Genomic DNA, 26,136 nt, shown 5'->3' on the forward strand with positions numbered 1-26,136 from the left:
GAAACTCTTCGTCACTGCGCCTTCTATCTGTCTAGTCTGGTGTCTATTTCTCTTCGCCTGTCTTCCTTGATGTGTGAGCCTTTACCATCCTGCTTTGTTTGTCTTACTACTTTTTTAGTTATTTTCTTTCAATAAGCATTTTTTGCTTAAAAGCAATCTAGGTCAGATTAATACCAACTTAATACCAATTGTACAGGAAACCCCCACTGCCACACATCTCTGTTATATACTCCGCAATGTGGGCTATTATTTTTCATATGAATTCTTTCTGGATTTGCTATAAAACAGACCACAGGTTTTCAATTATTGCTTTATATAAATGTCTTTTTTCTGTTTTTAATTATGTGTATGCATGTGTATCTATTTGGCTTTTGTGTGTGTGTGTGTGTGTGTGTGTGTGTGTGTACATGAATGTAGGTATCCATGGAAACCACAAGAATGTGTCAGATCCTGCTGGAGCTAAAGTTACAGGCAGCTGAGCTGCCTCATGTGGTTGCTTGGAATTGAACACGGTTCTCTGCAAGAGTACCAAGTGCTCTTAACTACTGCACCATCTCCTCACAGGCTGATAGCGACTGTTTTTATAACTCGGGTTCTGAGCTTGACGGAAGCAAGTAGAGTGGTTTCAGTCTCTGCTCACCACCTGGCAGCAGAGAGAACCATGCGGTAGCTCATGTGTAACAGACAGAGCGTAAGGAGGAGAACTGGAGATGGTCCCAGATAAGAGAAAACTTTCCAAGGATGGAAGTGGTGCCACAGGGGCGCTGTTGCGTCTGCTGCTACAGGGCGCTGTCTGTGGGTGTTTGAGGAATTTCTTCTGTCTGTAATAAAGAACATCTGAGCTAAGCCCAGGGCAGAACTGCCACCTGAGTGCATCACACCATGCCTGTCTCTGTCCCGTGACATCCCTGTGACTTGGCCTTTTTTCCACATCAGTGAAAATTTCTTTCTCTCTCTTCCTCCTTCTCCCTCTCTCTCTTCTGTCCTTCCCTCTCTCTCTCATTTTATGGGTTTTAAACTTCCTTTTTAAACTTGTTTATGTGTTTGCGTGTTTTGCCTGCATGTATGCCTGTGGACCATGTGTATACTTGGCCCCCTTACAGATGAAGAGAGGGAACCAGATGCCCTGGAACTTGCATTACAGAAAATCTGTGAGCTATGCAGGTGCTGGGAACCCAGCCTGGCTCCTCTGCAAGAACAAGTGCTCTTAACCACATGCAGTCTGTCCAGCCCTGGAAATACTTCTCCATCACCATCTACTATCAAGCTGATAAGCCCAGAAACACATTTGTTTTATTCTCAGGTCTCCTAGGAGGTACACAAAATGACCGTGAACATGCCATATCAATGTTTCATAAACGGGCAGTTTGTGGATGCCGAGGACGGGGAGACTTATGACACTGTGAACCCCACAGATGGATCTGTGAGTAATGACAGCCGCAGGGACCACCAGCCATGAGCTTTGGGCTCACAAGGCTGGTCACCAGGCAGGCTGAGGTCACTCAACTCTAGCTCTGCCCCCAAGCTCCTCAAATACATTTCGTGCATTTCTTACCCCTTCAGCTCTAACACTGGCTACTGTGACCCACAGAAACCTCGTTTTAAGGAGACTGAGTATTTATGATGAACTTAGACTGTTGTGCCTGCACACAGAAGATCTCTCTGTATCAAGCACCATGAGGGAGGGGGATACTTCAGACTCTGAGAACTCAGGGCAAACAATCCCACTTCCCTGAGGAAAAACGGAACAGCTGTCCTGAATGGGTTCTTCTGGAATAAGATGAGGCATAGGATGGACCATGATCAGGTTCAGTTTCACTGTCCTAACTTTGCCCTTTTCTTTGCCTCACGTGGATTGGTTTCCTGTCATGGATTTCTCCTGCCCACCCCCTGTCACACTCTACTTTTCCTGGTAATAGAATATTAATTCCAAGAGCCATACCGATAGATCCCTTAGGAGACCTATTTTTCGCTTGCCCTGAAATAGACGATCTGCAGAGTGTCCTACGCCTCTTTAGCGGATGTGGACAAAGCGGTGGCTGCAGCCAAGGACGCCTTTGAAAATGGTGAATGGGAAGAATGAATGCCAGAGAAAGAGGAAGGCTGATGTACAGGAACACTTTCTGTAAAAACAACTGTGTGATCTCTGGGTATCTGGGTATTGGAGAAAGAGGAAGGCTGATGTACAGGTACGCTTTCTATAAAAACAACTGTGTGATCTCTGGTATCTGGGTATTGGAGAAAGAGGAAGGCTGATGTACAGGTACACTTTCTGTAAAAACAACTGTGTGATGTCTGGGTATTGATTGATATTGTTAAGACTTTAAAAATTCTCACAAAACAAACATTCTATGTTGAATACACCTGCGGAAGATGTAATGTGTCTCTTGTTACTTGAGTCATATAAAATGCCATACATGTTCCTGACGTTTGCATTACTGCTCGTATCAGTCAGAGCTCATCAAGGATTAAGTAAGATGTGGAGAACATCATGGAACCCCCACAAAGACCAGGGGAAGATAGGGCTGGTGGCAAAGAAAGTTGGTGCTTCCCCGAGGTCTGAAGAGATAGAGGAGTAGATTGTGGCTAGAACCTGGCAAGGTCTATAGTTGCAGAATAGGGCTCTAGTACCTTCTTTAGCTGCAGAAGAGTGTTCTAGAGTCCTCTGTAGCTGCATAATAGCACTCTAGAGTCTCTGTAGCTGCACACACTTCACCATCGTTACAAATGTCCTGAGGTGTCCTAGTCACCAGGTAATAAATAGGATACACAGGTCATTCTCCAAGGTCATGGACAAGAGTAGAGAAAATGGACAAAAGTGCACATGGGGACATGATACGCCTTGTTTTTTAAGACAAAGAAGTAAGGAGGATAGCCGGGTGGTGGTGACACATGCCTTTAATCCCAAGACAGGCAGAGGAAGATGGATCTCTGTGAGTTCGAGGACAGCCTGGTCTATAAAAGCTAGTTCCAGGACAGCTAGGACTATTACACAAAGAAACACTGTCTCAAAAAAAAAAAGGAAGGAGGAAAAATACCAACACTCTGGAAGAATATTAAAAATGAGAGAGTATTCTAGAAGTAGTTCCAATAATTTATCCTGATTTTTGCTTACACACAGCTAAACGTTTGGCCTGAATTGACAGACCTCTTAGATCTGGATTTAGTAGAAGCATGGAGGCTCCTGTGCAGCCAGACTCCTGAATGTCCAGAACCACCCCAGGGAGGGAAGGATGGAGAGTGGGAGAGGAATGGGGGAATCAGGGTGGGGCATTGATGGAGGAAGGTCATTGGCTAATAAAGGAACTGCCTTGGCTCATTTTATTGGTTAGAAGATAGGTGGGAGGAGTAGACAGAACAGAACGCTGGGAGGAAGAGGAAGTGAGGTCAGACTCGACAGCTCTCCTCTCGGGAGCAGACGCCTGAGAGAGACGCCATGCCCCACTCCCGGGATGAAGCTCTGACCCAGGATGGACATAGGCTAGAATCTTCCTGGTAAGCGCACCTTGGGGTGCCATACACAGATGATTAGAAATGGGCTAAATTACTATGTGAGAATTAGCCTAGAAGAGAATGGGCCAAGCAGTAATTAAATGAATACAGTTTGTGTGTTGTTGTTTCGGGGCATAAGCTAAGCTAGCCGAGCAGGCGGCTGGGTGTTGGGGAAGCAGCCCCGCCACCAGCTCATATTACTACAGATTGGCGCTCCACGTGATGGACTAAACCCACTTAAAAAACCTGAGAAGGCTTAAAAATAAGGGAAAGAGAGTTTAACACAGATGTTTGCTGTTTGTTGGTGGCATGCTGTAGAGAGATTTCCTGATTCGGCAACAGTAGCAGAAAAAATGCTGTGTCATTTTAAAGTGCGACTTCCTGGGGCTGTGCCGCCATTGCGATCTCTGTCTGGCTCCTGCGGGAGGCAGAGCTTTTGAATAGAGCATTTGGAGTAAAGTGCTACAATTTGTTTGATGGCAACTAGACTCGCTGTGTTCTCGGGTCTGCTCTGCTTGTTAGAGGCAAGCATGCGCTTTCTTCTAAGAGAAGCTTCCTGACTCAGCTTTAGCTGCAAAGCCTGCAGCTCATTAAGAGGTCCTGCCACGAAACACTTAAACGGTGTTGACGAAAAGCTGAACGCATGCTTTTCGGTTTTCAGCCGTAGCAGGAAAAAAGCTGTGCTGTTTAAAAATGCCAGCTTTCTGGGCTATCCTGCCAGGACAAACTCTGACTCTTTTATGCAGGCGGTTTGTGCGGTTTGCAAGCACAGGCTGCTGAAGCTCGCTTGCTGGCTACAGCCAGTACCTCAGCCACGAGGCTGGAAAGCTAAGGAATGGGCTGGATCTAGCCGGCAAAGCCACGCCTTTAATCCTACTGATATTGCTTGGTAAATTAAAGACTCGTGTGGTCAGAAAAAGAGAGATATACAGTAAAGAGAGATTCAAAGACAAAGAAAATTTCTAAATGGTTTGAGGTGTGTTAAAAATATATGCAGACTAAAATTTAAAGTTCTTAAAGTAACAAAAAAAAAAAGGAAGAGAGTTGTTGTGTGAGGTACACACCTTTAATCCCAACACTTGGTAGGCAGAGGGAGATAGACCTCTGTGACTTCAAGGTGTGGTAGCACACGCCTTTAATCCCAATGCCTGGGAGGCAGAGACAGGCAGATCTCTGAGAGTTCAAAGACAGCCTGGTCTACAGAGTTACTTCAGGTCAAAGATACAGAGAACCTGTCTCAAAAAGCAAAGAGTTAAAAGTAAAAATAAACAAAATAGAGGTTAAAACAAAGCTGCACAAAGATGGAAAATACACAGAGAATTTTGATACTGTATGCTATTATGCTCTCTTTGAATTGTTTGAATGCTGAGGAAAGAGCAAAAGCTACTAAAAGATATTTATTTATAAATGCTGCTGAACTAATCCAACATGATGATATTTTGAATTTGGATCTAAGGATATGATACTTTGGAAAGGAGTTTCTTATTTTGTTTTCACAGAGGATGAGACGCTGTTCATTTCTTCTATTCCGATTTGGTATGATGGACCACGCCCTCCTGAAGGGTTGGTGTGAACACCTTCAGAAAATTGCTTTGCTCAACTGCCAACTGAGATGAAACTAGCACACAGGTTATACCATGAAAGACCTAATTAATGATGCCCCCATTCAGCAGGAAGCAGTTTGGAGAGAAATAACTGCGCCCATATTCCCAAAAAATGTTTATAAATGTTCTTTTACATTTAAAGGGGGATATGATATAGGTATGAATAATTTGCATTAGTATAGATTTTGCTTTATTGATAGAGATTTACGGTCAATTTTGTTATATGTATATGTATTTCTGATATTGATTAAGGTATTGTGATTGTGTAGTTCATTAAAAAATGTAATGTATAATTAGGAAATATAAGTTGTTAATAGATAATCATAAATAATAGTCAAGTTTGTAGTCATGTTAGTTAATATTTTCTAGATGTGCATAGATATATTTTAGATAGACATTCTTCATGTCTTTCAAAGATTACAGAATAGGACATTTAATGTTTTAATAACTGAGGACTTTTCATGACAATGAGACACTCTGCTCCTGGCAGCACCAATGTACTTCAAGAGGAAGATGGGCATCAAAGAGGCACCTTATGGAGTTTGATAGCCATTTGGGCAAGAAACTGCTCTTGCCTGGACTATTGCATAAACTGGACACAGAGAACCTGCAGAGAGAGGACTACTGAACTTGCCTAAGGTGAGATGATCTTTCGGGGTTCCTGATTCATTTTGAAAGAGTCTGCAAGACATTCTGCAGGACACAACAGATAGTGACTGAACTGACTTTGAATTTTCCTGCTTTATGGAAATGTCTGCTGGATACCATGGGCCTGAAGGCTGAAGATGAATGCCCCAACGGTACAGAGAAACTTTGGATGACTGTCCAGGCAGCGAGATGTCTTTGTCATTTCTAGAGTTTGAAGTTTCTTAATTCTTGTTTACTTAGGTAATATTATATCTTTCTGGAGTCTTTGATGGAGTTAAGAATAGCTAGTTATAGTTTTCCTTAGTTATGATACAGATTATTGTAACTTTTACTTGATAACTGTTTTGTTATATGTAATTTTGCTATGTTAAAGTTAAAGCCTTTTTTTTTGTTTAAATCAAAAATGGGGAAATGATGGAGGAAGGTCATTGGCTAATAAAGGAACTACCTTGGCCCATTTTATTGGTTAGAAGATAGGTGGGAGGAGTAGACAGAACAGAACGCTGGGAGGAAGAGGAAGTGAGGTCAGACTCGACAGCTCTCCTCTCGGGAGCAGACGCCTGAGAGAGACACCATGCCCCGCTCCCGGGATGAAGCTCCGACCCAGGATGGACACAGGCTAGAATCTTCCTGGTAAGCGCACCTTGGGGGGCCATACACAGATGATTAGAAATGGGCTAAATTACTATGTGAGAATTAGCCTAGAAGAGAATGGGCCAAGCAGTAATTAAATGAATACAGTTTATGTGTTGTTATTTCGGGGCATAAGCTAAGCTAGCCGTGCGGGTGGCTGGGGTGCTGGGGACGCAGCCCCGCCGCCCTTATTACTACAGGGCATGAGTACAAATGGCTCTTTTGACTATTCCCAACAATCCCACAGGCCCCATTCATGTTTCTGAGGAAACTGGCAGCTTGAAGAATCTGCTGTGGGGTTTGGGATCCACTCCACATGCCTGCTTTGTCCTCTGCAGTTAGTTTTGAAACATTTCTGTACCAACCAAAAAGCCACAAGTGTTCACGGTCCTGAGTGGGGTGCGGTTTGTGTTCTGACCCCTCCCTGTGTGATAATGAACTACTCACTTGCTGCTGGTTCCTTTGACCCGCCACCTCCTATCTGTGGCTGCTCTGGCTCCGCCACCACGCCACTGCTTATACCTAGGAGGCCAGGTTGGCTTTTCCCTGCAGCTTAGTGGTAAAGCACTTACCTAGCATGTGAGGTCTGGGGTTTGATCCATAGCACTGCAAAATTTGTATTAATAACCTGCTGAATTACACCATTTATACAATGATTTATTTAATTGCTGCCTTCCTAGACTATGCTCTCCATAGGGGGAGGTATGTTGCTCTGGATCAGTCTCTGGAATTGCAGAGATAGCACGTAGAACTAGCGCTAGCATGTACAACTAGCGCTAGCATGTACAACTAGCGCTAGCATGTACAACTGACTAGTGCTAGCATATCCAGCTAGTGCTAGCATGTCCAACTAGTGTTAGCATGTACAACTAGTCCTAGCATGTACAACTAGCGCTAGAATGTCCAACTAGTCCTAGCATGGACAACTAGACTAGCACATACAACTAGTTCTAGCATGTACAACTAGACTAGCACATACAACTAGTCCTAGCATGTACAACTAGCGCTGGCGTGTACAACTAATGCTAGCATGTACAAGTAGTGATAGCATGTACAACTAGACTAGCATGTACAACTAGCGCTAGCATGTACAACTAATGCTAGCATGTACAAGTAGTGATAGCATGTACAACTAGACTAGCATGTACAACTAGCGCTAGCATGTACAACTAGTGCTAGCATGTAAGTGCTGAGTGGATTCCTCCCACTGTGCACACAGACTCGCTGATCTGATGGAAGAAAACCAAGAGGAGCTGGCGACCATAGAAGCACTGGATTCCAGGGCTGTCTACACCCTGGCTCTGAAGACTCACATCGGAATGTCTGTGCAGACATTCAGATACTTCGCAGGCTGGTGTGACAAAATTCAGGTAGGCACACACGCTCCTCATCCCTAGAGGGAGGTGGCCTCAAGAGCACTGGTTTGTGGCAGGGCTGGCCTCTAGCTCTGTGGCATCACTTCATTTCCCGTCCTCTGGGGGGGGGGGGAGCAGTGTTGGATCCCCGTGCTGCAGAAAAGCAGGCGAACCCACTAGGAGCCTCCTTTAAGAATTTTTCTTTCTTGATCTGTGTGTATACATGTGTTCATGCGTGCAGTGTGCATGCATGCATGCGTGTGTGTGTGTTTGGTGGATGTTGGGTGTCTCTTCCTCAATTGCCCTCCACCTATTTTTTGAGACAGGGTCTCTCATTGAACCTGGAGCTTGTGGATTCGGTTAGACTGTCTGATCCGAGATCTCCAGAAGTCTGCCTGTCCTGCCTCTCCAGTTCTGGGATTATAGACATGTGCCATTTCATGTTTTATACGTAGATGCTGGGGATCTGAACTCAGGTCATCAAGCTGACAGCATTCACTTTCCCGAGCAGGGTCATCTCCCCAGTCCTATCATAGTTCATTTGAAAAAGAAACAGCAATTCATTCTAACACAGGAATTTATTTCCTAGACGTTGAACAGGAGAGAGCATAAAAGCATATTATCTGCGATTAAGGTTAGTAATTTAAGTTAATAAAATATCTACCTCCGTTTCCTTTAGGGCTCTACAATCCCAATCAACCAGGCCCGTCCAAATCACAACCTAACCTTCACCAAGAAGGAGCCACTTGGGTAAGAGGAGAACCTCTGGGTGACGTGGACGCTGCACCAGCATGGCGGAGGGCACTAAGGGCGTGGGCCTTCGAGCCTGGGGTGACGTGGACATTGTGCCAGTGTGGCGGGGGGCACTAAGGGCGTGGGCCTTCGAGCCTCTGGGTGGAGTGGACGCTGCGCCAGCATGGGGGTCTAACGGTGTGGAGCTTCGAGCCTTGGGATGACATGGACGTTATGTCAGCGTGGGGGGGGCACTAAGGGCGTGGGCCTTCTCCCCGCAGCGCCTGCGCCATCATCATCCCCTGGAACTACCCACTGATGATGCTGGCCTGGAAGAGCGCAGCATGCCTGGCGGCGGGCAACACCCTGGTCCTCAAGCCGGCACAGGTGAGCCTCACCAGCGGGCAGAGGGCTCCGCTTGCCTGTAAACTTAACACAGACACACATCTGTGAACAGCACACCCCCAAGCTTCCCACGGTTCACAGACAACGCTTCATATGTTATTTATAAATTCTCATTTTTAGAAATCGCAGGTTGGGGAGGAGCGTGTGCGTGCGTGGGTGCAGAGCTCAGGTGACGAGTCTGAGGAATTTGTTCTCTCCCTGTAAGATCTGGGAATCGAACTTGGGTCACAGGGTTTGGTGCCAAGGGCATTGTCTATGCACCATCTTACTGACCCCATTCACATTTAATTACCAAAAATCTCGCCAATGGATGGAAGATGGGGGAAAGTACATAAGATTAACGTAGAAATTGGGCAACTGTGTAAGGTCCGGGGGTGTACAAACTTCGACTCTGTGATGTAACTCGGTCATATGCACAGTCATCCAGTGAGACAAATGACAGAAGGGCCACAGGTTGAACACGCCTGAAATCATGTACACGCATGGACAACAAGGGAATGCTTAAGAACACACCTCAGGCACTTCTCCGAGAAGCCTACTGATGCTGCAATAGTTTCTGTATGTGTTAAGAACACCTCATGTGACTCAGGCTGATCTTGAACTTCCCTGCACCTGAAGCTGGCCTGAAACCAAAACATCTGGTCCTTCTGCCTCCACCACCCCAGGGCTATGATCACAGGCAGAGGCCATACCCAGCTTTGGGAGTGGGTATAAGCGTTATTCTACCCATGGTGGCTTCATTCCAGGGCATAATAACACACCGTGGATCAGTCCCCTCTTCAACGACAGTGCTGTGGTAGACTAAACAACAGGCTGGCACAGTAGGCTTCTTGGCACTGCAGCAACTGCGGCCGGCTTCTCAAGAGTTTCTCCAGGCGGCCCTGTCTAAGCCTCTCTGTGTAGCTAAGGAACCTGTCACTAGAAGAGGGAGCAGGTGCCCTTTCTCCACGTGGGCTGCGGTATTTGTCATGCAGGTTCCACGCCGGGTCTTTTGGCTACTTGTCCATTCTGTGAAGGTTGCTTAATTTAAAATAATAATACGATCTGTGATTCCATGTAGCCAGGCCTGTTGACTGCACACAGGGCAACTTTCAGGGCAGAGGAACAACTGAGTGGGCCAGTGGCACAGACACACAAAGCGAATGCGGGGACTATGGTGATCTCCCACTCCTTCCCCACCCTCCCACAGGGAGAGAGGGAGAGGGAGAGACGGACAGATGGAGGGAGGGCAGGTCCCCCTTGATTCTGCGTGTGCTTCATTCACAGGACACTGACACCCTCTGTGATCTCCCACCCCACTTCCATTACATTGAACACTACTGTCCAGCCCTAAACGTGAGTCACAGATGGTTTACTGTGTACCTGCCGGTGGAAACAGAAGCTCAGATATTCTCCATACCTCCCTGGGATCTTCCGCCTACCCCACTGTTAGAGGTCAAACGAGAAAAAGAAGCACTCGTTTAGTTAATCAGCGTTAGCATAGAGAAAAATAAAAGGATAGAGAGAACAAGAAAGAAACGCAGTGAAGACTTCATATTTGGGTGGCCAGGGTGAACAAGGAATTCTCTGGACTATTTTAGAAACTTTACCATAAGTCTGAAGTTATCTTCAAATTAAAAACATAACAATAGAGAAATGTAAGATACAAAGAGAATGAACTCCCAGGGGCAGGGAAATGGCTCACTGGGCGGGAGGACAAGCTTTGCCAGCATGTACACCTGTGTCTGGATTCTCAGAAGCTGTGTGGTGAGCTGGACACAGATGGATGTGTCTGTAGCCCGTGCAGTGATGGGGAACACGTGGATGCAGCCAGATTGATTATAACCAGCTTGGCTGAAACGCCATGCTTCTGATTCAGTGACAGGCCGCGTCTCAGGGCAATAAGGTGGACGACACCAACATCCAGCCCTGGTTTCCATAAGTGTGCATACCCACACTCCTGTGCACATACCTCAAGTGTGCACCACACCCACAAACGAGGGAATCAGGGCCCTGGTAAGGACAGGACAGGTCTGAGGAAGGCAACGACTGTCTTCACTTCCAGGTCACGCCCTTGACAGCCCTGAAGTTTGCAGAGCTGACAGTGAGAGCTGGGTTTCCAAAGGGGGTAATCAACATCGTGCCAGGCTCAGGTAAGTCAGCAGGGGACCAACGGGTACCTCAGGAAGCTGAATGCTGTTTTCCACTGCAGTCTTGGCCTGAATGAACTGTGATACAACTGAATACAGTTCATGAAGCGTAATACATTTATGGTGCAATGGAAATATAGAGTTGAAATCTAATGTGTGTGGAGTGTGGGGAGGAATGGCATTGTAAAACCACCCTAAGGGGGCCATATTGACTTTGGAAGGTAACAATTGAGGCTTCTCCATCAATGGGCACCGCTGCATGGAGGACACTGTTTAAATCCATTTGTAATTAACACAGAAAATGTAACTGTGGGTTCGAATCTAAGCTTAGAAACCTACTTGAGCAAACGCAAACCCACACTCCCTGCACGATCTGAGTCGTGTCTTCCCCTCACTGAATTCTGCAGGCGGAGTCGCAGGACAGCGGCTGTCTCAGCATCTGGACACCCGCAAGCTTGGCTTCACCAGCTCCACGTCTGTGGGCAAACAGATCATGAGCAGGTACTGGCTTTCTGTGGGAAGCCCACTCAATCAGGCTTCGACCTGACATCTAACAGAGTGTGTTGGAACAAAGAAAAGGCTGGGGATAAGGCTCAGCTGGCAGATTGATTGCCGAGGTTGCACAATGCCCTGGATTTGATTCCTATGGCTGCAGAGAGAGGATGTGATGGTCCACACTGCAATGCCAGCACTCTGGAGGTGGAGGTGGGGGGTCAGAAGGGAAAGGTTAGCTGGGGTGTGTGAGATGCTGTCTCAGGAAACAAAATAAGCAACAACAATAAAACAAGAAATAAGAGAAACAGTAACGAACGGAGAAACTGCCTTTATCACTGACAAATACTGAGACACACAAATGTAAGACAAAACTCTCCACAGTTGAAACCAGGGCCCTGGGCTGGAGACAGAGCTGCACCAAGACACGGGAGAATTCTGTGGGCTATTTTTTTTCCTATCAATAATTCTATCCACTCAGCATAAGAGTGCTTAGGAAGGCTGGGAAGGCTTTCTCGTGGGTTGTCTCCATCACCATTCAAAAAGCAAACCAACAAAAAGCTACGTAATAAGGAGTGAAGAACTAAGTGTACCTGAACCATTGCTATCCCGCCTGTGGCGGTCTCGCAGGCTGTCTAGTAGCGGATTTGCCTGCAGACCTTGATATACAAAATCCCTAAAGGTGAATTTCCCTTATTTCATTATTTCATTATTAGACCACCGGATTTCTCAAACATTACAGAACACCTCTGAAGTATGCAAACCATGGGAAAAACCACATGAACCTCCCACATTTACCGCCCAGCCGCCATATCGGGTTTCTTTTCTCTTCCCCTCTCCTCTCTGAGACATGGTTTCTCTGTGCAGCAGGGCAGGCCTTGCACTCGCCATCCTCCTGCCTCCACGCTCTGAATGTGGGAGCTACAGGCATGCACTCCATGCCCTCATAAATGAGGTTCTTAATGTTTCTGACGCTCAGTTGTATTTTGCATGTCAAGTACGAACATGGTTAGGAGAGAGAGAGAGACACAGACAGACAGATGGACGGACGGACGGACAGAATAACTGCTTGTTCCTATTTGTTCTCCTCTAGCTGCGCTGTGAGCAACCTGAAGAAAGTCTCCCTTGAGCTGGGCGGCAAATCCCCACTTATAATATTCAATGACTGTGAACTTGACAAGGCTGTGAGGATGGTAAGGGGGCCCAGACCAGGCAGAAGGCGCCTAGATCTACAACACGCTTCCCTTCCTTTATTGGAGGACTTCAGATGGGATCTAGTTGAGCTACTCAGAAGCAAATGCCATCTTTGTGTTTATCCTAAGGATGCTTAATTGCTTTAAATGGCTTTTTATAATAGCTCCCTCCTGTCTGCTAGCACCTTGTCTCCTTCATCCCTCTTCTGGTCTAGAAACCAGGCTCTGGCTAAACTCTTTAAAGAAACTCAGCAAAGGGTTTGCCTCCATGCCTGACACCCAAGTTCCATCCGCAGACTCACGAAGTGGAAGAAAAAAAACACTTCCTGCAAGTTGACCTCTGACCTCCATACACATGTTAGAATATTTATGCACCTGCCTCCAAAATTTAACATGTAAAATATTTCTAAAATAAGGAGAAAAATAGTTAGCAGGGCTTGCCTTTGCCTGCAATGGAAGTCAGGGTTTGACTCCCAGCACATCATAACCGGGCATGGCGGTACTCATCTATAAACCCTGCACAGGATCATCTTAGGTGTATCCTCATTGTCACACATTTTAAATAAGTGCTCACGAGCTGCAACTGGGAAAAGTCAAAACAACGATCTCCCAGCAGTCGCTAAGAGTCACTAACAATCTACAGGACTGTCTCCAGTCTCTTGTTACCATGACACTTGCATAAAAACAGGTGAGGCCAGGGCAGAGGGTTCAGTCAGTACAGCAAGTGCAAGGACCAGCATCTGGATTCGTAGCACCCATATAACATAGGGCAGTGTGCACCTGGAGTCCCGGCACTGGGAGAGGGGAGCATCCCTGGAGTTCACTAGCCAGTCAGTCCAGCTAAACAAGAGACTCTGACAAGAAAAAAAAATTAAAACATGGAGAGCAACTGAGAAACACATGTGGTGTTGACCTCATCTCCATGTGCACACACACATGAACATGTTCTTACACGGAGTGCCGCCCTCTCTCTGTGATGGGATGACCGGCTGACCTGAGCAATACTAACGTGGCTTTCTCCTCTGTTGCTGAAGGGCATGGGTGCAGTGTTTTTCAATAAAGGAGAGAACTGCATTGCAGCAGGACGGCTGTTTGTGGAAGAGTCCATCCACGACGAATTCGTAACCAGGGTGGTAAGGCATCTTAGATCTGCTGCAGGTTGTACACGAATAGTTCTCTGGAAAAGCACTTCTGGGATTATTCCTGAATTTCAGATGTGAGATAGCAATGGCAGAGTTGTGATAGTTGAGGTGGCCAGGGGTGCAGATGGTTCAGTGACTACTTAACACACACATGGCCTTGTGTTCCAAGACACACACACACTTAATACACACACATACACACATACTTAATACACACATACATACACACACACTTAATACACACACATACACACTTAATACACACATACATACACACACAATACACACACATACATGCACATGCATACATACACACACACACACACCGTGCACTGGCACATACCTGTAATCCCAGTGCTGGACAGGCAGTAAACACAGAGGCCAGGGACTGGCTGACCAAACACCATAGACTGACCAGCAGGCTTCGGGCAAAGGAGAAACTCAGCCTCAAAACACAGGTGGAGAACACGTCCGGGGAAAACAGCCATGTTGTTCTCTGGCCTCCGCCTGTGTGCGCACTCACACACATTCACCTGCACCAATACAGACACATAAACAAACACACAAAAGCCGAGGCATCCTTTCTTCACAGAGAGCACGACAGTTTTTCAAAGGCAGGTCGTGGGGAATCAGCAGGCAGTAGTCACTGACTCCTCAGGCTTACAGAGTAATTTACTTTGTGTCTCATTAGAATCCAGTCCGCAGTATAGCCATAGAGAGGCTCATAGGATCTGACACATGAGACATTTCCAAAGCAGAGACCAGAAATGTCAAGCACTTGCTGTATTGGTCCAGCACAGGCCTGTTTTCTAAATGGGCAATTTTTGTATTCATTTATCCTGTTTCCTTTTTTAAGACTTGGATGAGCAGGCTTTCACTGTGCAACTTGCATAACTGGAAGCTTGCTAGGTAGACCAGGCTGCCCTCAAACTCAAGAGATCTTCCTGCTTCTGAGTCCTAAATGCTGGGATTAAAGACACGCACCACCAAAACTAGATGAGATTTATTTGCAACTGTGTGTGTGTGTGTGTGTGCGCATGCGTGCACCCTGTAGGTCAGAGGTGGTTGTGAACACCTGATGTAAATACTAAAAACCAAACAGGTCTTTTGAAAAGACAATATGCATTCCTATCCTCTGATCCATCTCTCCAGCCCCTCAACAGCTAAGTGCTGAGCACCCAGCAATGTCATTTGCTGGGCATTGACAATACAGAACAGGCAGGCAGCCAGGGTCACCATCTTCTGGGCGTTGACAATACAGAACAGGCAGGCAGCCAGGGTCATCATCATGCAGAGTATCTCTCCAGCACAGGGTTTGCAAGACACCAAGAGATCAGTAGCAGATCTATATTCAAACTGACGGGGCCATGGGGGCTTCTGTCCTTTCTCCTCATTGAGCTGGAGTTACAGCCAGAAAACGACACAGAGGACGACCAGGATGAGAAGCAGCACACACAGTTGTGCCAGGGAGGAGTAGTGCGACACTTCTCACCAGAACATTCCATCCCGGTTACGGGTCAGGTCGGCCCTGGTTACACAGGGGATTCTAAGACAGCCTGGGCTACATGGGGTCTGTCTCAAAAATACAAAACCCAAAAAACAAAACGAAACAAAAAAACCCAAAACAACAACAAAAAATTTCCAGCAATTCTTCCAACCTGGCAATCTCATGAGAATCTCACAAGGCCGCTCTACCACACTTAAAGAAGAAAAAACACTAGAAATTCTTTTCCCATCAAGAGTCTAAGACGTTAATGAAAACTCCAGAATGTCACTTTGCTCTTCATGGGTTAACCTTCAGGACTTGGATACACAGCACCGGGCTTGTATTGTGACAATATAGTACTTGGGGACTTGACCTTTAAAGTCACAGTGTAAACTGACTGTGTGTGAGAAGACAAACCCATTTAACCCCTTCGGGGCCTCGGTTTCTCCTTCTGTAACATGGAAACATTGAAGACTTGCTTCCAGTGCAGCTGGAAAGAGCCAACCACACATCTGTCAACCGCTCATGACACCACGACACAAATATACACATAGAACACGTTACTGGTAACACTGCTACTACTAACGGCGATGGTGTTTTGTGGATTGGGTAAAATACAGGTGGAAGAGATTAAGAAGATGAAGATTGGTGATCCACTGGACAGATCTACAGACCACGGGCCCCAAAACCACAAAGCCCATCTAGAAAAGCTGCTGCAGTACTGTGAAACTGGGGTGAAGGAAGGGGCCACCCTGGTATACGGAGGACGACAGGTGCAGTGGTCAGGTAAGAACGTCTCTGGGGAAGTGCCTGGTGCCTGCCCCACCCCCAAAACCCAGAATGGATGGTAATGAACTATGCTTCAGTGCCTCCCCTGCAGAAGAGTGGTGTGTCTGTGTGCACACACACGTGTGCATGTGTGCTTATATGTGTATATGTGCAGTGTGTGCATGTGTGTGTGTGCACACACGTGTGTGCATGTATGCTTATGGATACAGGTGTGGCATATGCGCCAATGTGTATGTATGTGTGTGTATGTGCAGTGTGTGTATGTGTGTGTGCACATCCATGTGTGCCTATATGGGTGAATATGTATATGTGCAGTGTATGTATATACATGTGTATGTGTGTGTGCATATGGGTGCATATGCGTGTAGGTGCGGCATGTGTGTGTGCATATGTGTGTGTATATGTGCAGCGTATGGATATACATGTGTGTGTGCACATGTGTTTGTGCACATAGGTGCATATGCGTGTAGGTGCAGTGTGTGTGTGTACTTATGTGTGTGAATATGTATCTGTGCAGCGTATGTATTTACGTGTGTGTGTACGTGTTTGTGCACATGGGTGCATATGCGTGGAGGTGCAGTGTGTGCATGCAGGTTTCACCTGCTGACAAGACAGGGCTTGATATGTTGATCTTCAAAACCAGACAAGTACTGATTGGACGGTTACTGTACACAGGCTCTTCATTTTAAATAATGGTGAAAGCAAGGAAAATCAAAGTATTTATCCTGTGTTCCCTGGATGAGCTGAGTTTCCAGAAGTCTGAATAGGTGGTACAGGGACATTTCCAGAAAAGAGCTGATGTAAATCAAAAGAATAAAAAAGCCGGGTGGTGGTGGTGCACGCCTTTAATCCTAGCACTAGGCAGGCAGAGGCAGGCAGATCTCTGAGTTGTAGGCCAGCCTGGTCAACAGAGTGAGTTCTAGGACAGTCAGGGCTACATAGAAAAAAAACTCGTCTTGGGAGAAGGAAAAAAAAAGACAGAGTAGAAAAATCACTGCTCCGCAATTCTCTAGATGAAAATCACTGATTCAGGGAGAAAATGGTGGTCCATGGAGACTGGAGTCCTTAGACCAAGGAACTGGGAGCTGGAGAGGGATAAGGCATCTACATCACTGCTGCTCCTGCAGAAGACCTGGGTTGATTCCCAGCACCTACATGGGAGCTCACAGCTGTGACTCCAGTTCCAGAGGACTTCTGGTATCTGTGGGCACCGAGCGAGAGCACAGTGGGCACGCATGCAGGCGAACATATAATTATTTTTTAAAAAACTTACTGTTTTTTTTATTGAGAAAAAGAGAAAAAAAAACAAGTTTCCACCTCCTCCCAGCCTCCCATTTCCCTCCCCCTCCTCCCACCCTACACTCCCTCCTCCCACCTTTCTCCCCCTCCCCCCACTCCTTTCCCCCTCTCTCTCCAGTCCAAAGAGCAGTCAGGGTTTTCTGCCCTGTGGTAAGACCTAGGACCTCCCACCTCCGTCCATATCTAGGAAGGTGAACATCCAAACTGGCTCGGCTCCCACAAAGCCATCACATTACATAGGATCAAACCCCCATGCCATTGTCCTTTGCGTCTCATCAGCCCTCATTGTTCGCCATGTTCAGAGAGTCCAGTTTTATCCCATGCTTTTTCAGTCACAGGCCAGCTGGTCTTGGTGAGCTCTCAATAGATCAGCTCCACTGTCTCAGTGGGTGGGTGCATCCCTCGTGGTCCCGACTTCTTTGCTCATGTTCTCCCTCCTTCTGCTCCTCATTGGGACCTTGGGAGCTCAATCCAGTGCTCCAGTGTAGGTCTCTGTCTCTATCTCCATCCATCACCAGATGAAGGTTCTATGATGATATGCAAGGTATTCGTCAGTATTGCTCTAGGATAGGGTCATTTCAGGTTCCCTATCCTCAACTGCCCAAGGAACTAACTGGGGACCTCAGCTTGGGCACCTGGGAGCCCCTCTAGGGTCAGGTCTCTTGCCAACCCTAAAGTGGCTCCCTTAACTAAGAATTGTGGTTCTGTGCTCCCCTGTCCAACCTTCCTTTATCCCAATCCTCCTGTTTTCCCAAGGCCCGACCTCCTTCCCTTCTAACTTTTCTCTCCCCATCTACCCTTACCCCCATCCCACCCCACCCCCAAGATCCCAATTTTCTCCCTGGCAATTTTGTCTACTTCCCTTAGCCAAGAGGATAACTATATGTTTTTCCTTGGGTTCCCCTTCTTACTTAGCTTCTTTAGATTCACCTATTGTAGACTCCGTGACCCTTATTTATGGCTAGAAACCAATTATGAGTGAGTACATCCCATGTTCATCTTTTTGAGTCTGGGATACCTCACTCAGGATAGTGTTTTCTATTTCCATCCATTTGCATGCAAAATTCGAGAAGTCATTGTTTTTTACCGCAGCGTAGTACTCTAATGTGTAGATATTCCATACTTTCTTCATCCATTCTTCCATTGAAGGGCATCTAGGTGGTTTCCAGGTTCTGGCTATTACAAATAATACTGCTATGAACATAGTTGAACAAATGCTTTTGTCATATGATAGGGCATCTCTTGGGTATATTCCCAAGAGTGGTATTGCTGGGTCCAGGGGAAGGTTGATCCCGAATTTCCTGAGAAACCGAAACACTGACTTCCACAGTGGTTGCACAAGATTGCATTCCCACCAGCAATGGATGAGGGTACCCCTTCCTCCACAGCCTCTCCAGCAAAGGTTATCGTTGGTGTTTTTGACTTTAGCCATTCTGACAGGTGTAAGATGATATCTCAAAGTTGTTTTGATTTGCATTTCCCTGATTGCTAAGGAAGTTGAGCATGACCTTAAGTGTCTTTTGGCCATTTGAACTTCTTCTGTTGAGAATTCTCTGTTCACATCAGTGCCCCATTTTTTAATTGATTCATGCAATCCCCATCAAGATCCCATCAAAATTCTTCATAGATCTGGAGAGGACAATAATCAACTTTATATGGAAAAACAAAAAACCCAGGATAGCCAAAACAATCCTATACAATAAAGGATCTTCTGGAGGCATTACCATCCCTGACTTCAAACTCTATTACAGAGCTACAGTAATGAAAACAGTGTGGTACTGGCATAAAAACAGAGAAGTTGACCAATGGAATCGTATAGAAGACCCGAATTTTAACCCACAAACCTATGAACACCTCATTTTTCATAAAGGAGCTAAAAGTATACAATGGAAGAAAGAAAGCATCTTCAACAAATGGTGCTGGCACAACTGGATGTCAACCTGTAGAAGAATGAAAATAGACCTATATCTATCACTGTGCACAAAACTCAAGTCCAAATGGATTAAAGACCTCAATATCAGCCCGAACACACTGAAAAGGATAGAAGAGAAAGTGGGAAATACCCTACAACAGATGGGCACAGGAGATCGCTTCCTATGTATAACCCCAGAAGCACAGACATTAAGGGCAACATTGAATAAATGGGACCTACTAAAACTGAGAAGCTTCTGCAAAGCAAAGGACACTGTCACTAAGACACAAAGGCAACCTACTGACTGGGAGAAGATCTTCACCAACCCCGCAACAGACAAAGGTCTGATCTCCAAAATATATAGAGAACTCAAGAAACTAGACTTTAAAATGCTAATTAACCCAATTAAAAAATGGGGCACTGATCTGTTTTTATTTTATATGTATGTGTGTTGAAACTGTATGTGGGTCTGTGTATCACATGCTCGCTTGGTTATGTGTGTGTTGAGCCTGTATGTGGACTTGTGTATCACATGCTTGGTTATGTGTGTGTTGAGCCTGTATGTGGGTCTGTGTATCACATGCTTGCTTGGGGTCTGTGACAGTCAAGAGAGGGTCTCAATCTCCAGGGTCTGCAGTTCCAGGTACCTGTGAGTTGCCACGTGGAGCTGGGAATCAAACCCGGGTCTTCTGGAAGAGCAAGTGCTCTTCACCACTGAGCCATCTTACCAGGCCCCAGTTATTTTTTTAAAGGAATAGACAATATAGAAAAACAAATATCACCTAACAAAGCAATGGCAAATTAAAAATTCTAAGATATTCAATGGTACAGCCAGGTAGGGCAGCATACACCTTAACTCCAGCACTTGAGAACCTGAGGCAGGATGGAGGTTCAAAACACGTCAGTGGGGAAAAACAACAACTCAAAGGAGCTGAACTATGAATATATATTAAATACATACTCTTTTACATCCTTAAACTTTCCACAATAGTCATGTAAAAAAATGAGCATCCAGAAAGGCCCCTGCTACACAGAAGACAGTTCTCTTCTTCTTTAGATAAGCCTGGGGTGGGGGCTGGACTACCTCAGTAAACTGGGGATGAAAACAACATCTTCTGTGGCTGATGCTTCTATTCTTCCTCCCAGGCTTCTTCATGGAACCAACTGTGTTCACAGACGTCGAGGACCACAACAGGTACCTCGCCAAGGAGGAATCCTTCGGGCCTATCATGGTCATTTCTAAGTTTCCAAATGGGTGTGTTCCCTACGCACACTGTGTAACATGGGTTTCAGCGAGATGACTCCTCTGCCTGGTGCTGTCCCTAGAGCATGCAATCAATGGATGTGCAATTCTCCACCCTAAGAGTAAACCAACGGGTTAATAAGTTAGAAGCACCTGGTGGCTGGGAAATAGCTCACTGGATGAAGGGCTTCCTGGGCAAAGGGGAGGGCCGGAGTGCAGATCCTAGCACCCACTTACGAGGGAGGTGTGGCATCATGGCAGATGCAAACTCAGAACTGAGCAGAGAGAGGAACATCATCCCACAAGCCAATCCAGCCTGACTGGTGAGCTACAGGTTTAATGAGAGACCCTGTCTCAAAAGCTAAGGAGACAGAGTAGCTGCGTTTGGGGAAGAAAGGAGAGCTTTGAGGCTGGACAGTTCTGAAGAGGGGTGAACACAAGAAAAAAGGCTCCGAAAACTGGCAGAGGAAGCACACACATGATCCCTGCAGACTAAAAAAGATGATGCTGGTGAAATGGGAAGAGATACTCCCTGACCTGTGTGGAGAGTGGAATACTCTCCCTGCACATTTAATGGTGTTTTCTGCTTCTGGAAACATCTCACAGGGACATCGATGGAGTTCTGCGCCGAGCAAATAACACCGAATATGGTTTGGCCTCTGGGGTTTTCACCAGAGACATCAACAAGGCCATGTACGTGAGTGACAAGCTAGAGGCGGGAACAGTTTTCATCAACACCTACAACAAGACAGACGTGGCCGCCCCTTTCAGCGGAGTGAAGCAGTCTGGCTTTGGGAAGGACTTAGGTGAGTGTGGCTTATTTTGCTCCTGGACATTCACACTGCACCACACAGAAACATTATTTCCAGGCCACTGCACTCCCTTATTATTTTAAATGGGATCTCCTACACAGCAGTTTACAAAGGACACTGGAATTCTAAAAACCATTAAGTACATTGTAAGACAACCACAACTGTTTGTTTCCATGCATGGGTACGTGTGTCACGTCGCACATGTGCTCGGAGGAAAACTGTCCATGTTGGTTCTCTCCTTTCACCCCATGGATCCTGGAGATTTAACACAGGCCATGGGGCTTGCTTGAGAAGGGCCTTTCCCTACTCAGAAATCTCTTGGGTCAATTGTTTTAGCTAAAACATGTTTTTAAATCTGACTTTCAGTATGAAGTTGGTTTTGTGGAACTCAGTGGAACCAAGACGACAGTCTGGGGGGGTCAAAGTAGCTCTGGGGTTGGTCCTCTCTGTGAGTCTTGCAGAGTCACAGAGATAAGCAGGGTCTCCTGGGCACGTAGGGCTTCTAGGCACAGAGAACACACGATGCTGGACTCAGTTCATGGTGAGCGGTTTTCCTGCCATCTCTCAAGACACAGCTCACTCTGGATGCTGAGGTTGTGCTGGGCCCTCGTGGAAGACATTACCTGATGAGCACAACTGAGGAAACCCAGCAGGAAGCTGCTAGGATGCCATTGTTCCGATCAGGGGAAACCAGGCCCAGAACAGGGGGATGAGGTGCAAAATTCCACACCCACAGGTGCAGACAGAGAAGTAAAAGTCAGCCAGTCCGCCTGCAGATCTCACCTCCTACTCTGTAGTCCTCCATGGCTTAAAAATATCAAGTGTAAAAATACACCTTAGGAAGGGAGAGCATGGTATGGTGGTTCGTGCCGACAATCCAGCACTTAGGAGCACAGGAGACAGGAGGACCAGTTCAAGAGCATCGCTGGCCAAATAGCAAATTTGAAAGCAGCCTATACTTTGTGAATCTCAAAACACTCTGAAATAAAAATACTTGATTTGCTGAAACTTCCCTGCAAATTTGGCTCATTTAAGGCATTAGATTCTGTTTCCTAGAGATTTTTGACAATGTATTTATAGGAATAAAAAGTGGTTTGGGTCTAAGACACAGTTGCAGGTTTTCTTGGAAAGTTTTTGTCACAGAAGAAGCCAATTCTGTTTGTTCTCTGACACTGTAACCTACAGCTAAAGGCTTGTTTGACTATAAAACAAAACAAAATTCCTCATGGTACCAACACGACTGAAGGCTCCTTGGCTCAGTGTAGTCTCAATCTCGGCAATCGTGGGTTATACTTACCTAGGGGCTGTAAAATATCTGATCTGATTGCTCTGGAGAAGGCTGGGAACAAGTTTGCTCTAATGAGGGAACAAGTTTGACAGCTCTCTCTCCAACAAGCAAAGGAAGCTGCACTTCCATTCCCCTCTCAGTGACTGCCCCCAAGCTTCCGTCCCTGTACTCAACTCTGCTTTATTAAATGCAACTGAACAGACAGCACCCTGGTCACAGGACCGCAAAACAAAGAATCAGTTCATAAAGCAGGGAACAGGAGGAAGGTTAGGGCTGAAGCTCACCAACGCGCCAATCCCTGAAGGGCCTGGTAGGCTACTCTAGCCCTCACTACTCATAACAGTCTATGATCTGCTAGCATCCGCACTGTGAGGACTGTTAGCGATGCCTAATGTCAGGGTCTTCCCCTAACTTACTTCAAAGCTCTCGAACATCTCGTGTGAACCTGAGGAGCACAGGTCTAGGCCACAAGTTCTTACCTATCCTTGTGTGTGTTCTACTGCCTAATCTCTTCCCCCAGGTGAGGAAGCCCTGAATGAATACCTCAAAACCAAAACAGTGACACTGGAGTATTAGAGCAACGCTAGCATCAGGAAGCCATTGACCAACAGTCGCTGATGAACAAGGAACAATCTGGGAGCCACAAAAATATACAGAAGGACCAAAGAAAACCAAAAAGAAGATTGCACCACTTGTGCGGCCATTTGCCTGAGTGTTGGGTCTCTTGGGGAGCATTTGCACAAGGACCTCAGTAAATTCCAGTACACATCTTTCTTCTCACCGAATGTCTTATCTCCGTCAGGTTTTAACAACGTTGGTTATTGTTGGTATTTCTAAGTGTGGGAGTCTGCTATCTCTCGGGAAGAACTATTCTCTTCAAGGCCTTCCTTCCTCACTCAGCGATAATATATAGGACTTCTGGGTCTCTAATCTCTGAGCCATACATACGGGATACCGACAATTATTTCTTTACTTCTGCTATCAAAGAACAGGCTATCCCCATAGAAAGTGATGGCTGTCCTTTTCATTCCCATAGTAAAGTGATTTTGGTGCCTTTGACTATTCTGTTGCCCATCATGACATGACAGATGAGCACCCAGGAAAACGTCCTCCAGAACTACCAGCCTGGTACAAAGTTAAGTTCTGAGGACACCAAAATTACTGACATTGTCTTGGTCCTATAATTTAAACCCCAGTAAACATCTTTCTAAGCGAATTTTGGGAGGTGAACAGCGTGAGACAGCCAATCTTACTCGTAATAGACTGCCTTACTGTCTGGCTTGGAAAAAATGACCCACCTTCTCTGAGCTTTCTATGTCTTCTTTGTAAAGAGGGGATCACAGTGCCTTCTCACAGCTCTGCCTACAAGGACTCCGTGCAATAAGCAATGCCCCACCACGGTGCTTCACTGGAAATACTCAATTGAAGTCTTTCTTTCTGTCACTATTTTAGAAGTAGTAAGTTAACTGGCAGCATGAGGGAACTTCTTAGAAGGCTCACTAATCAGTGAAGCTAACTGGTGGGTAAATGAACTACCTACACTTCTCAGTCATCAGTGCTTGGACTCCTCTTCCCGCCCATTCTCCTCACCTATGGCATGCGACAGTACATGCCACATACAGTACAACACGTCACATACAGCACAATGTGACAACTGTCGTGCTGTAAAAAACGGTGCTCATTTGCAATAGTCCACGTCTGTAACGCCAGACTCAGGAGGCCAGGACAGGATGACCGCTGTCACTTGAGGTCATGTGGACTATGCAGAAAGCTCGAGGCCAGTCTGGGTATCAAAAACAGTAACAAAAGCCAGTCTTTAAAATGTCAATGGCACCAGGGAAAGCATCACCCTCTCCGTGGCTTTCCTCCTAGCTGCCTACTCACCCCCCCACAGGACACTCTTGAGTCCCACTCTTCTACCTGCTGGCTCTGCTGCTCGCTGGCTGTGGGATGTCAGGCAGGTTGGCGACCTCAAGTCTCTATGGCTTCATTTGGTGTATGAAAGACGGTGATGAACGAACGCCATGACTTATTTGGATAGTGATGGCCTGCATTTGCCCAGCATCTGCATGACATCGTTTAAGAGCTGGCCGCTGCTGCTGTGTGGTGCTCACGTTGTATCCCGCTGTGACACGGGTTAAACTACTGCTTCTGACATGTAACCAGATGATGGGAGACTTCCTGGTCACAGAAGGTGGCCACATCAGTTAGCTTCACTTACATCTTTCTTTTGAAGTGCAACTTCAATGAACACTCCTTCTCCAGCATGGCAGACACTCCTGAGAAGTGCTCGCTCCTTTGAAGACTATACAGGGGTGTGTACGAATAACACGAGAGGCAGAAAACGTTCCCAAGGAAAGACCCTAGCTTGACCAACGCAGCAAATACTGCCTTCCAGCACGTTTTATTACACTACATTCCATTATAGCAGTTAACCCATTCAATCTTGCCAGATGATGGTGAACGAAGCTGTTCTTTACCTGCGCCCATACACGACATCATCTTACAGAATATTGTGTCTCTGCTCCTACCACATGTGGTCCTTTTCAAAGTCTGTCAGCCTTGAATCTCTCCTCAGAACCTAAAGGTTTGTTTAAAATAAAACTCAGTGTACTTACTACATCCATGCATCTCAGTCCTCTGACTTCACCTCTGTTGACTTCTCTATGTTCTGTCTGTCCTGGATGCTCTGATGTTCCTGACACACCAAACCTGCCCACCTCGGGGCTGCTGAAGACATTGCTTCCTTATGCTACCACGGTGATGGTAATAGTTTTTTTTTTAAATATTTGTTTATTTATTATGCATACAATATTCTGTCTGTGTGTATGCTTGAAGGCCAGAAGAGGGCACCAGACCTCATTACAGATGGTTGTGAGCCACCATTTGCTGGGAATTGAACTCAGGACCTTTGGAAGAGCAGGCAGTGATCTGAACCGCTGAGCCCTCTCTCCAGCCCCGATGGTATAAGTATTTGTTGGGGGGTGAGCACATGGCCCTCGACGTATAAATATCCTCTTAGAGCCGACTTTGACTTACCAGGTTGCTTCAATGAACGTGGAGCTGGGAAGAAAAGCAATTGAAAAGTCAGGCCTACAGCAGCACACCTCTGCCTCCTGCAGAAGTCTTCTGGCTGGTCATAGCTTCCTGCTGCCTCAGACTGAGGTTTGGACAATAACCGTGTTCCATGACAGCTCTTACCGCTCTGTCATCCTGTGCTTCCCTCTGTGTTCCTTCTAAAGCGCTCGGCACAACCGGGTCTGTACCAACCAGCTCAGTGCAGACAACCTCCGAGAACAAGTGCCGGCTTTGTTCAGTGCTGTACCTCCTGTGCCTAAGATGTTGGAGTTCAAGAAACATCTGCTTTCCAGCTGAGGGGTCAGGTGACCTGCCTAAAACACACAGCTGTTGAGTATTTGTGCAGTGACCTCATGGTCTTAACCATGGGATTTTTACTCCCAATGCCTGCAATAGGGCATGGA

At 46.3% G+C, this 26,136-nt stretch overlaps 1 pseudogene; it reads left to right on the plus strand.

The window, feature by feature from the left end:
• LOC121443797 overlaps nucleotides 1-23,230 on the plus strand; it is a 44,643-nt pseudogene extending 21,413 nt beyond the window's left edge.
• The last annotated feature ends 2,906 nt before the right edge of the window (nucleotides 23,231-26,136 follow it).

The sequence above is a fragment of the Microtus oregoni genome, unplaced genomic scaffold (genome assembly GCF_018167655.1).
Source record: "Microtus oregoni isolate MIOR12 unplaced genomic scaffold, Mior012 000113F_000, whole genome shotgun sequence".
NCBI classification, from domain to species: Eukaryota; Metazoa; Chordata; class Mammalia; order Rodentia; family Cricetidae; genus Microtus; species Microtus oregoni.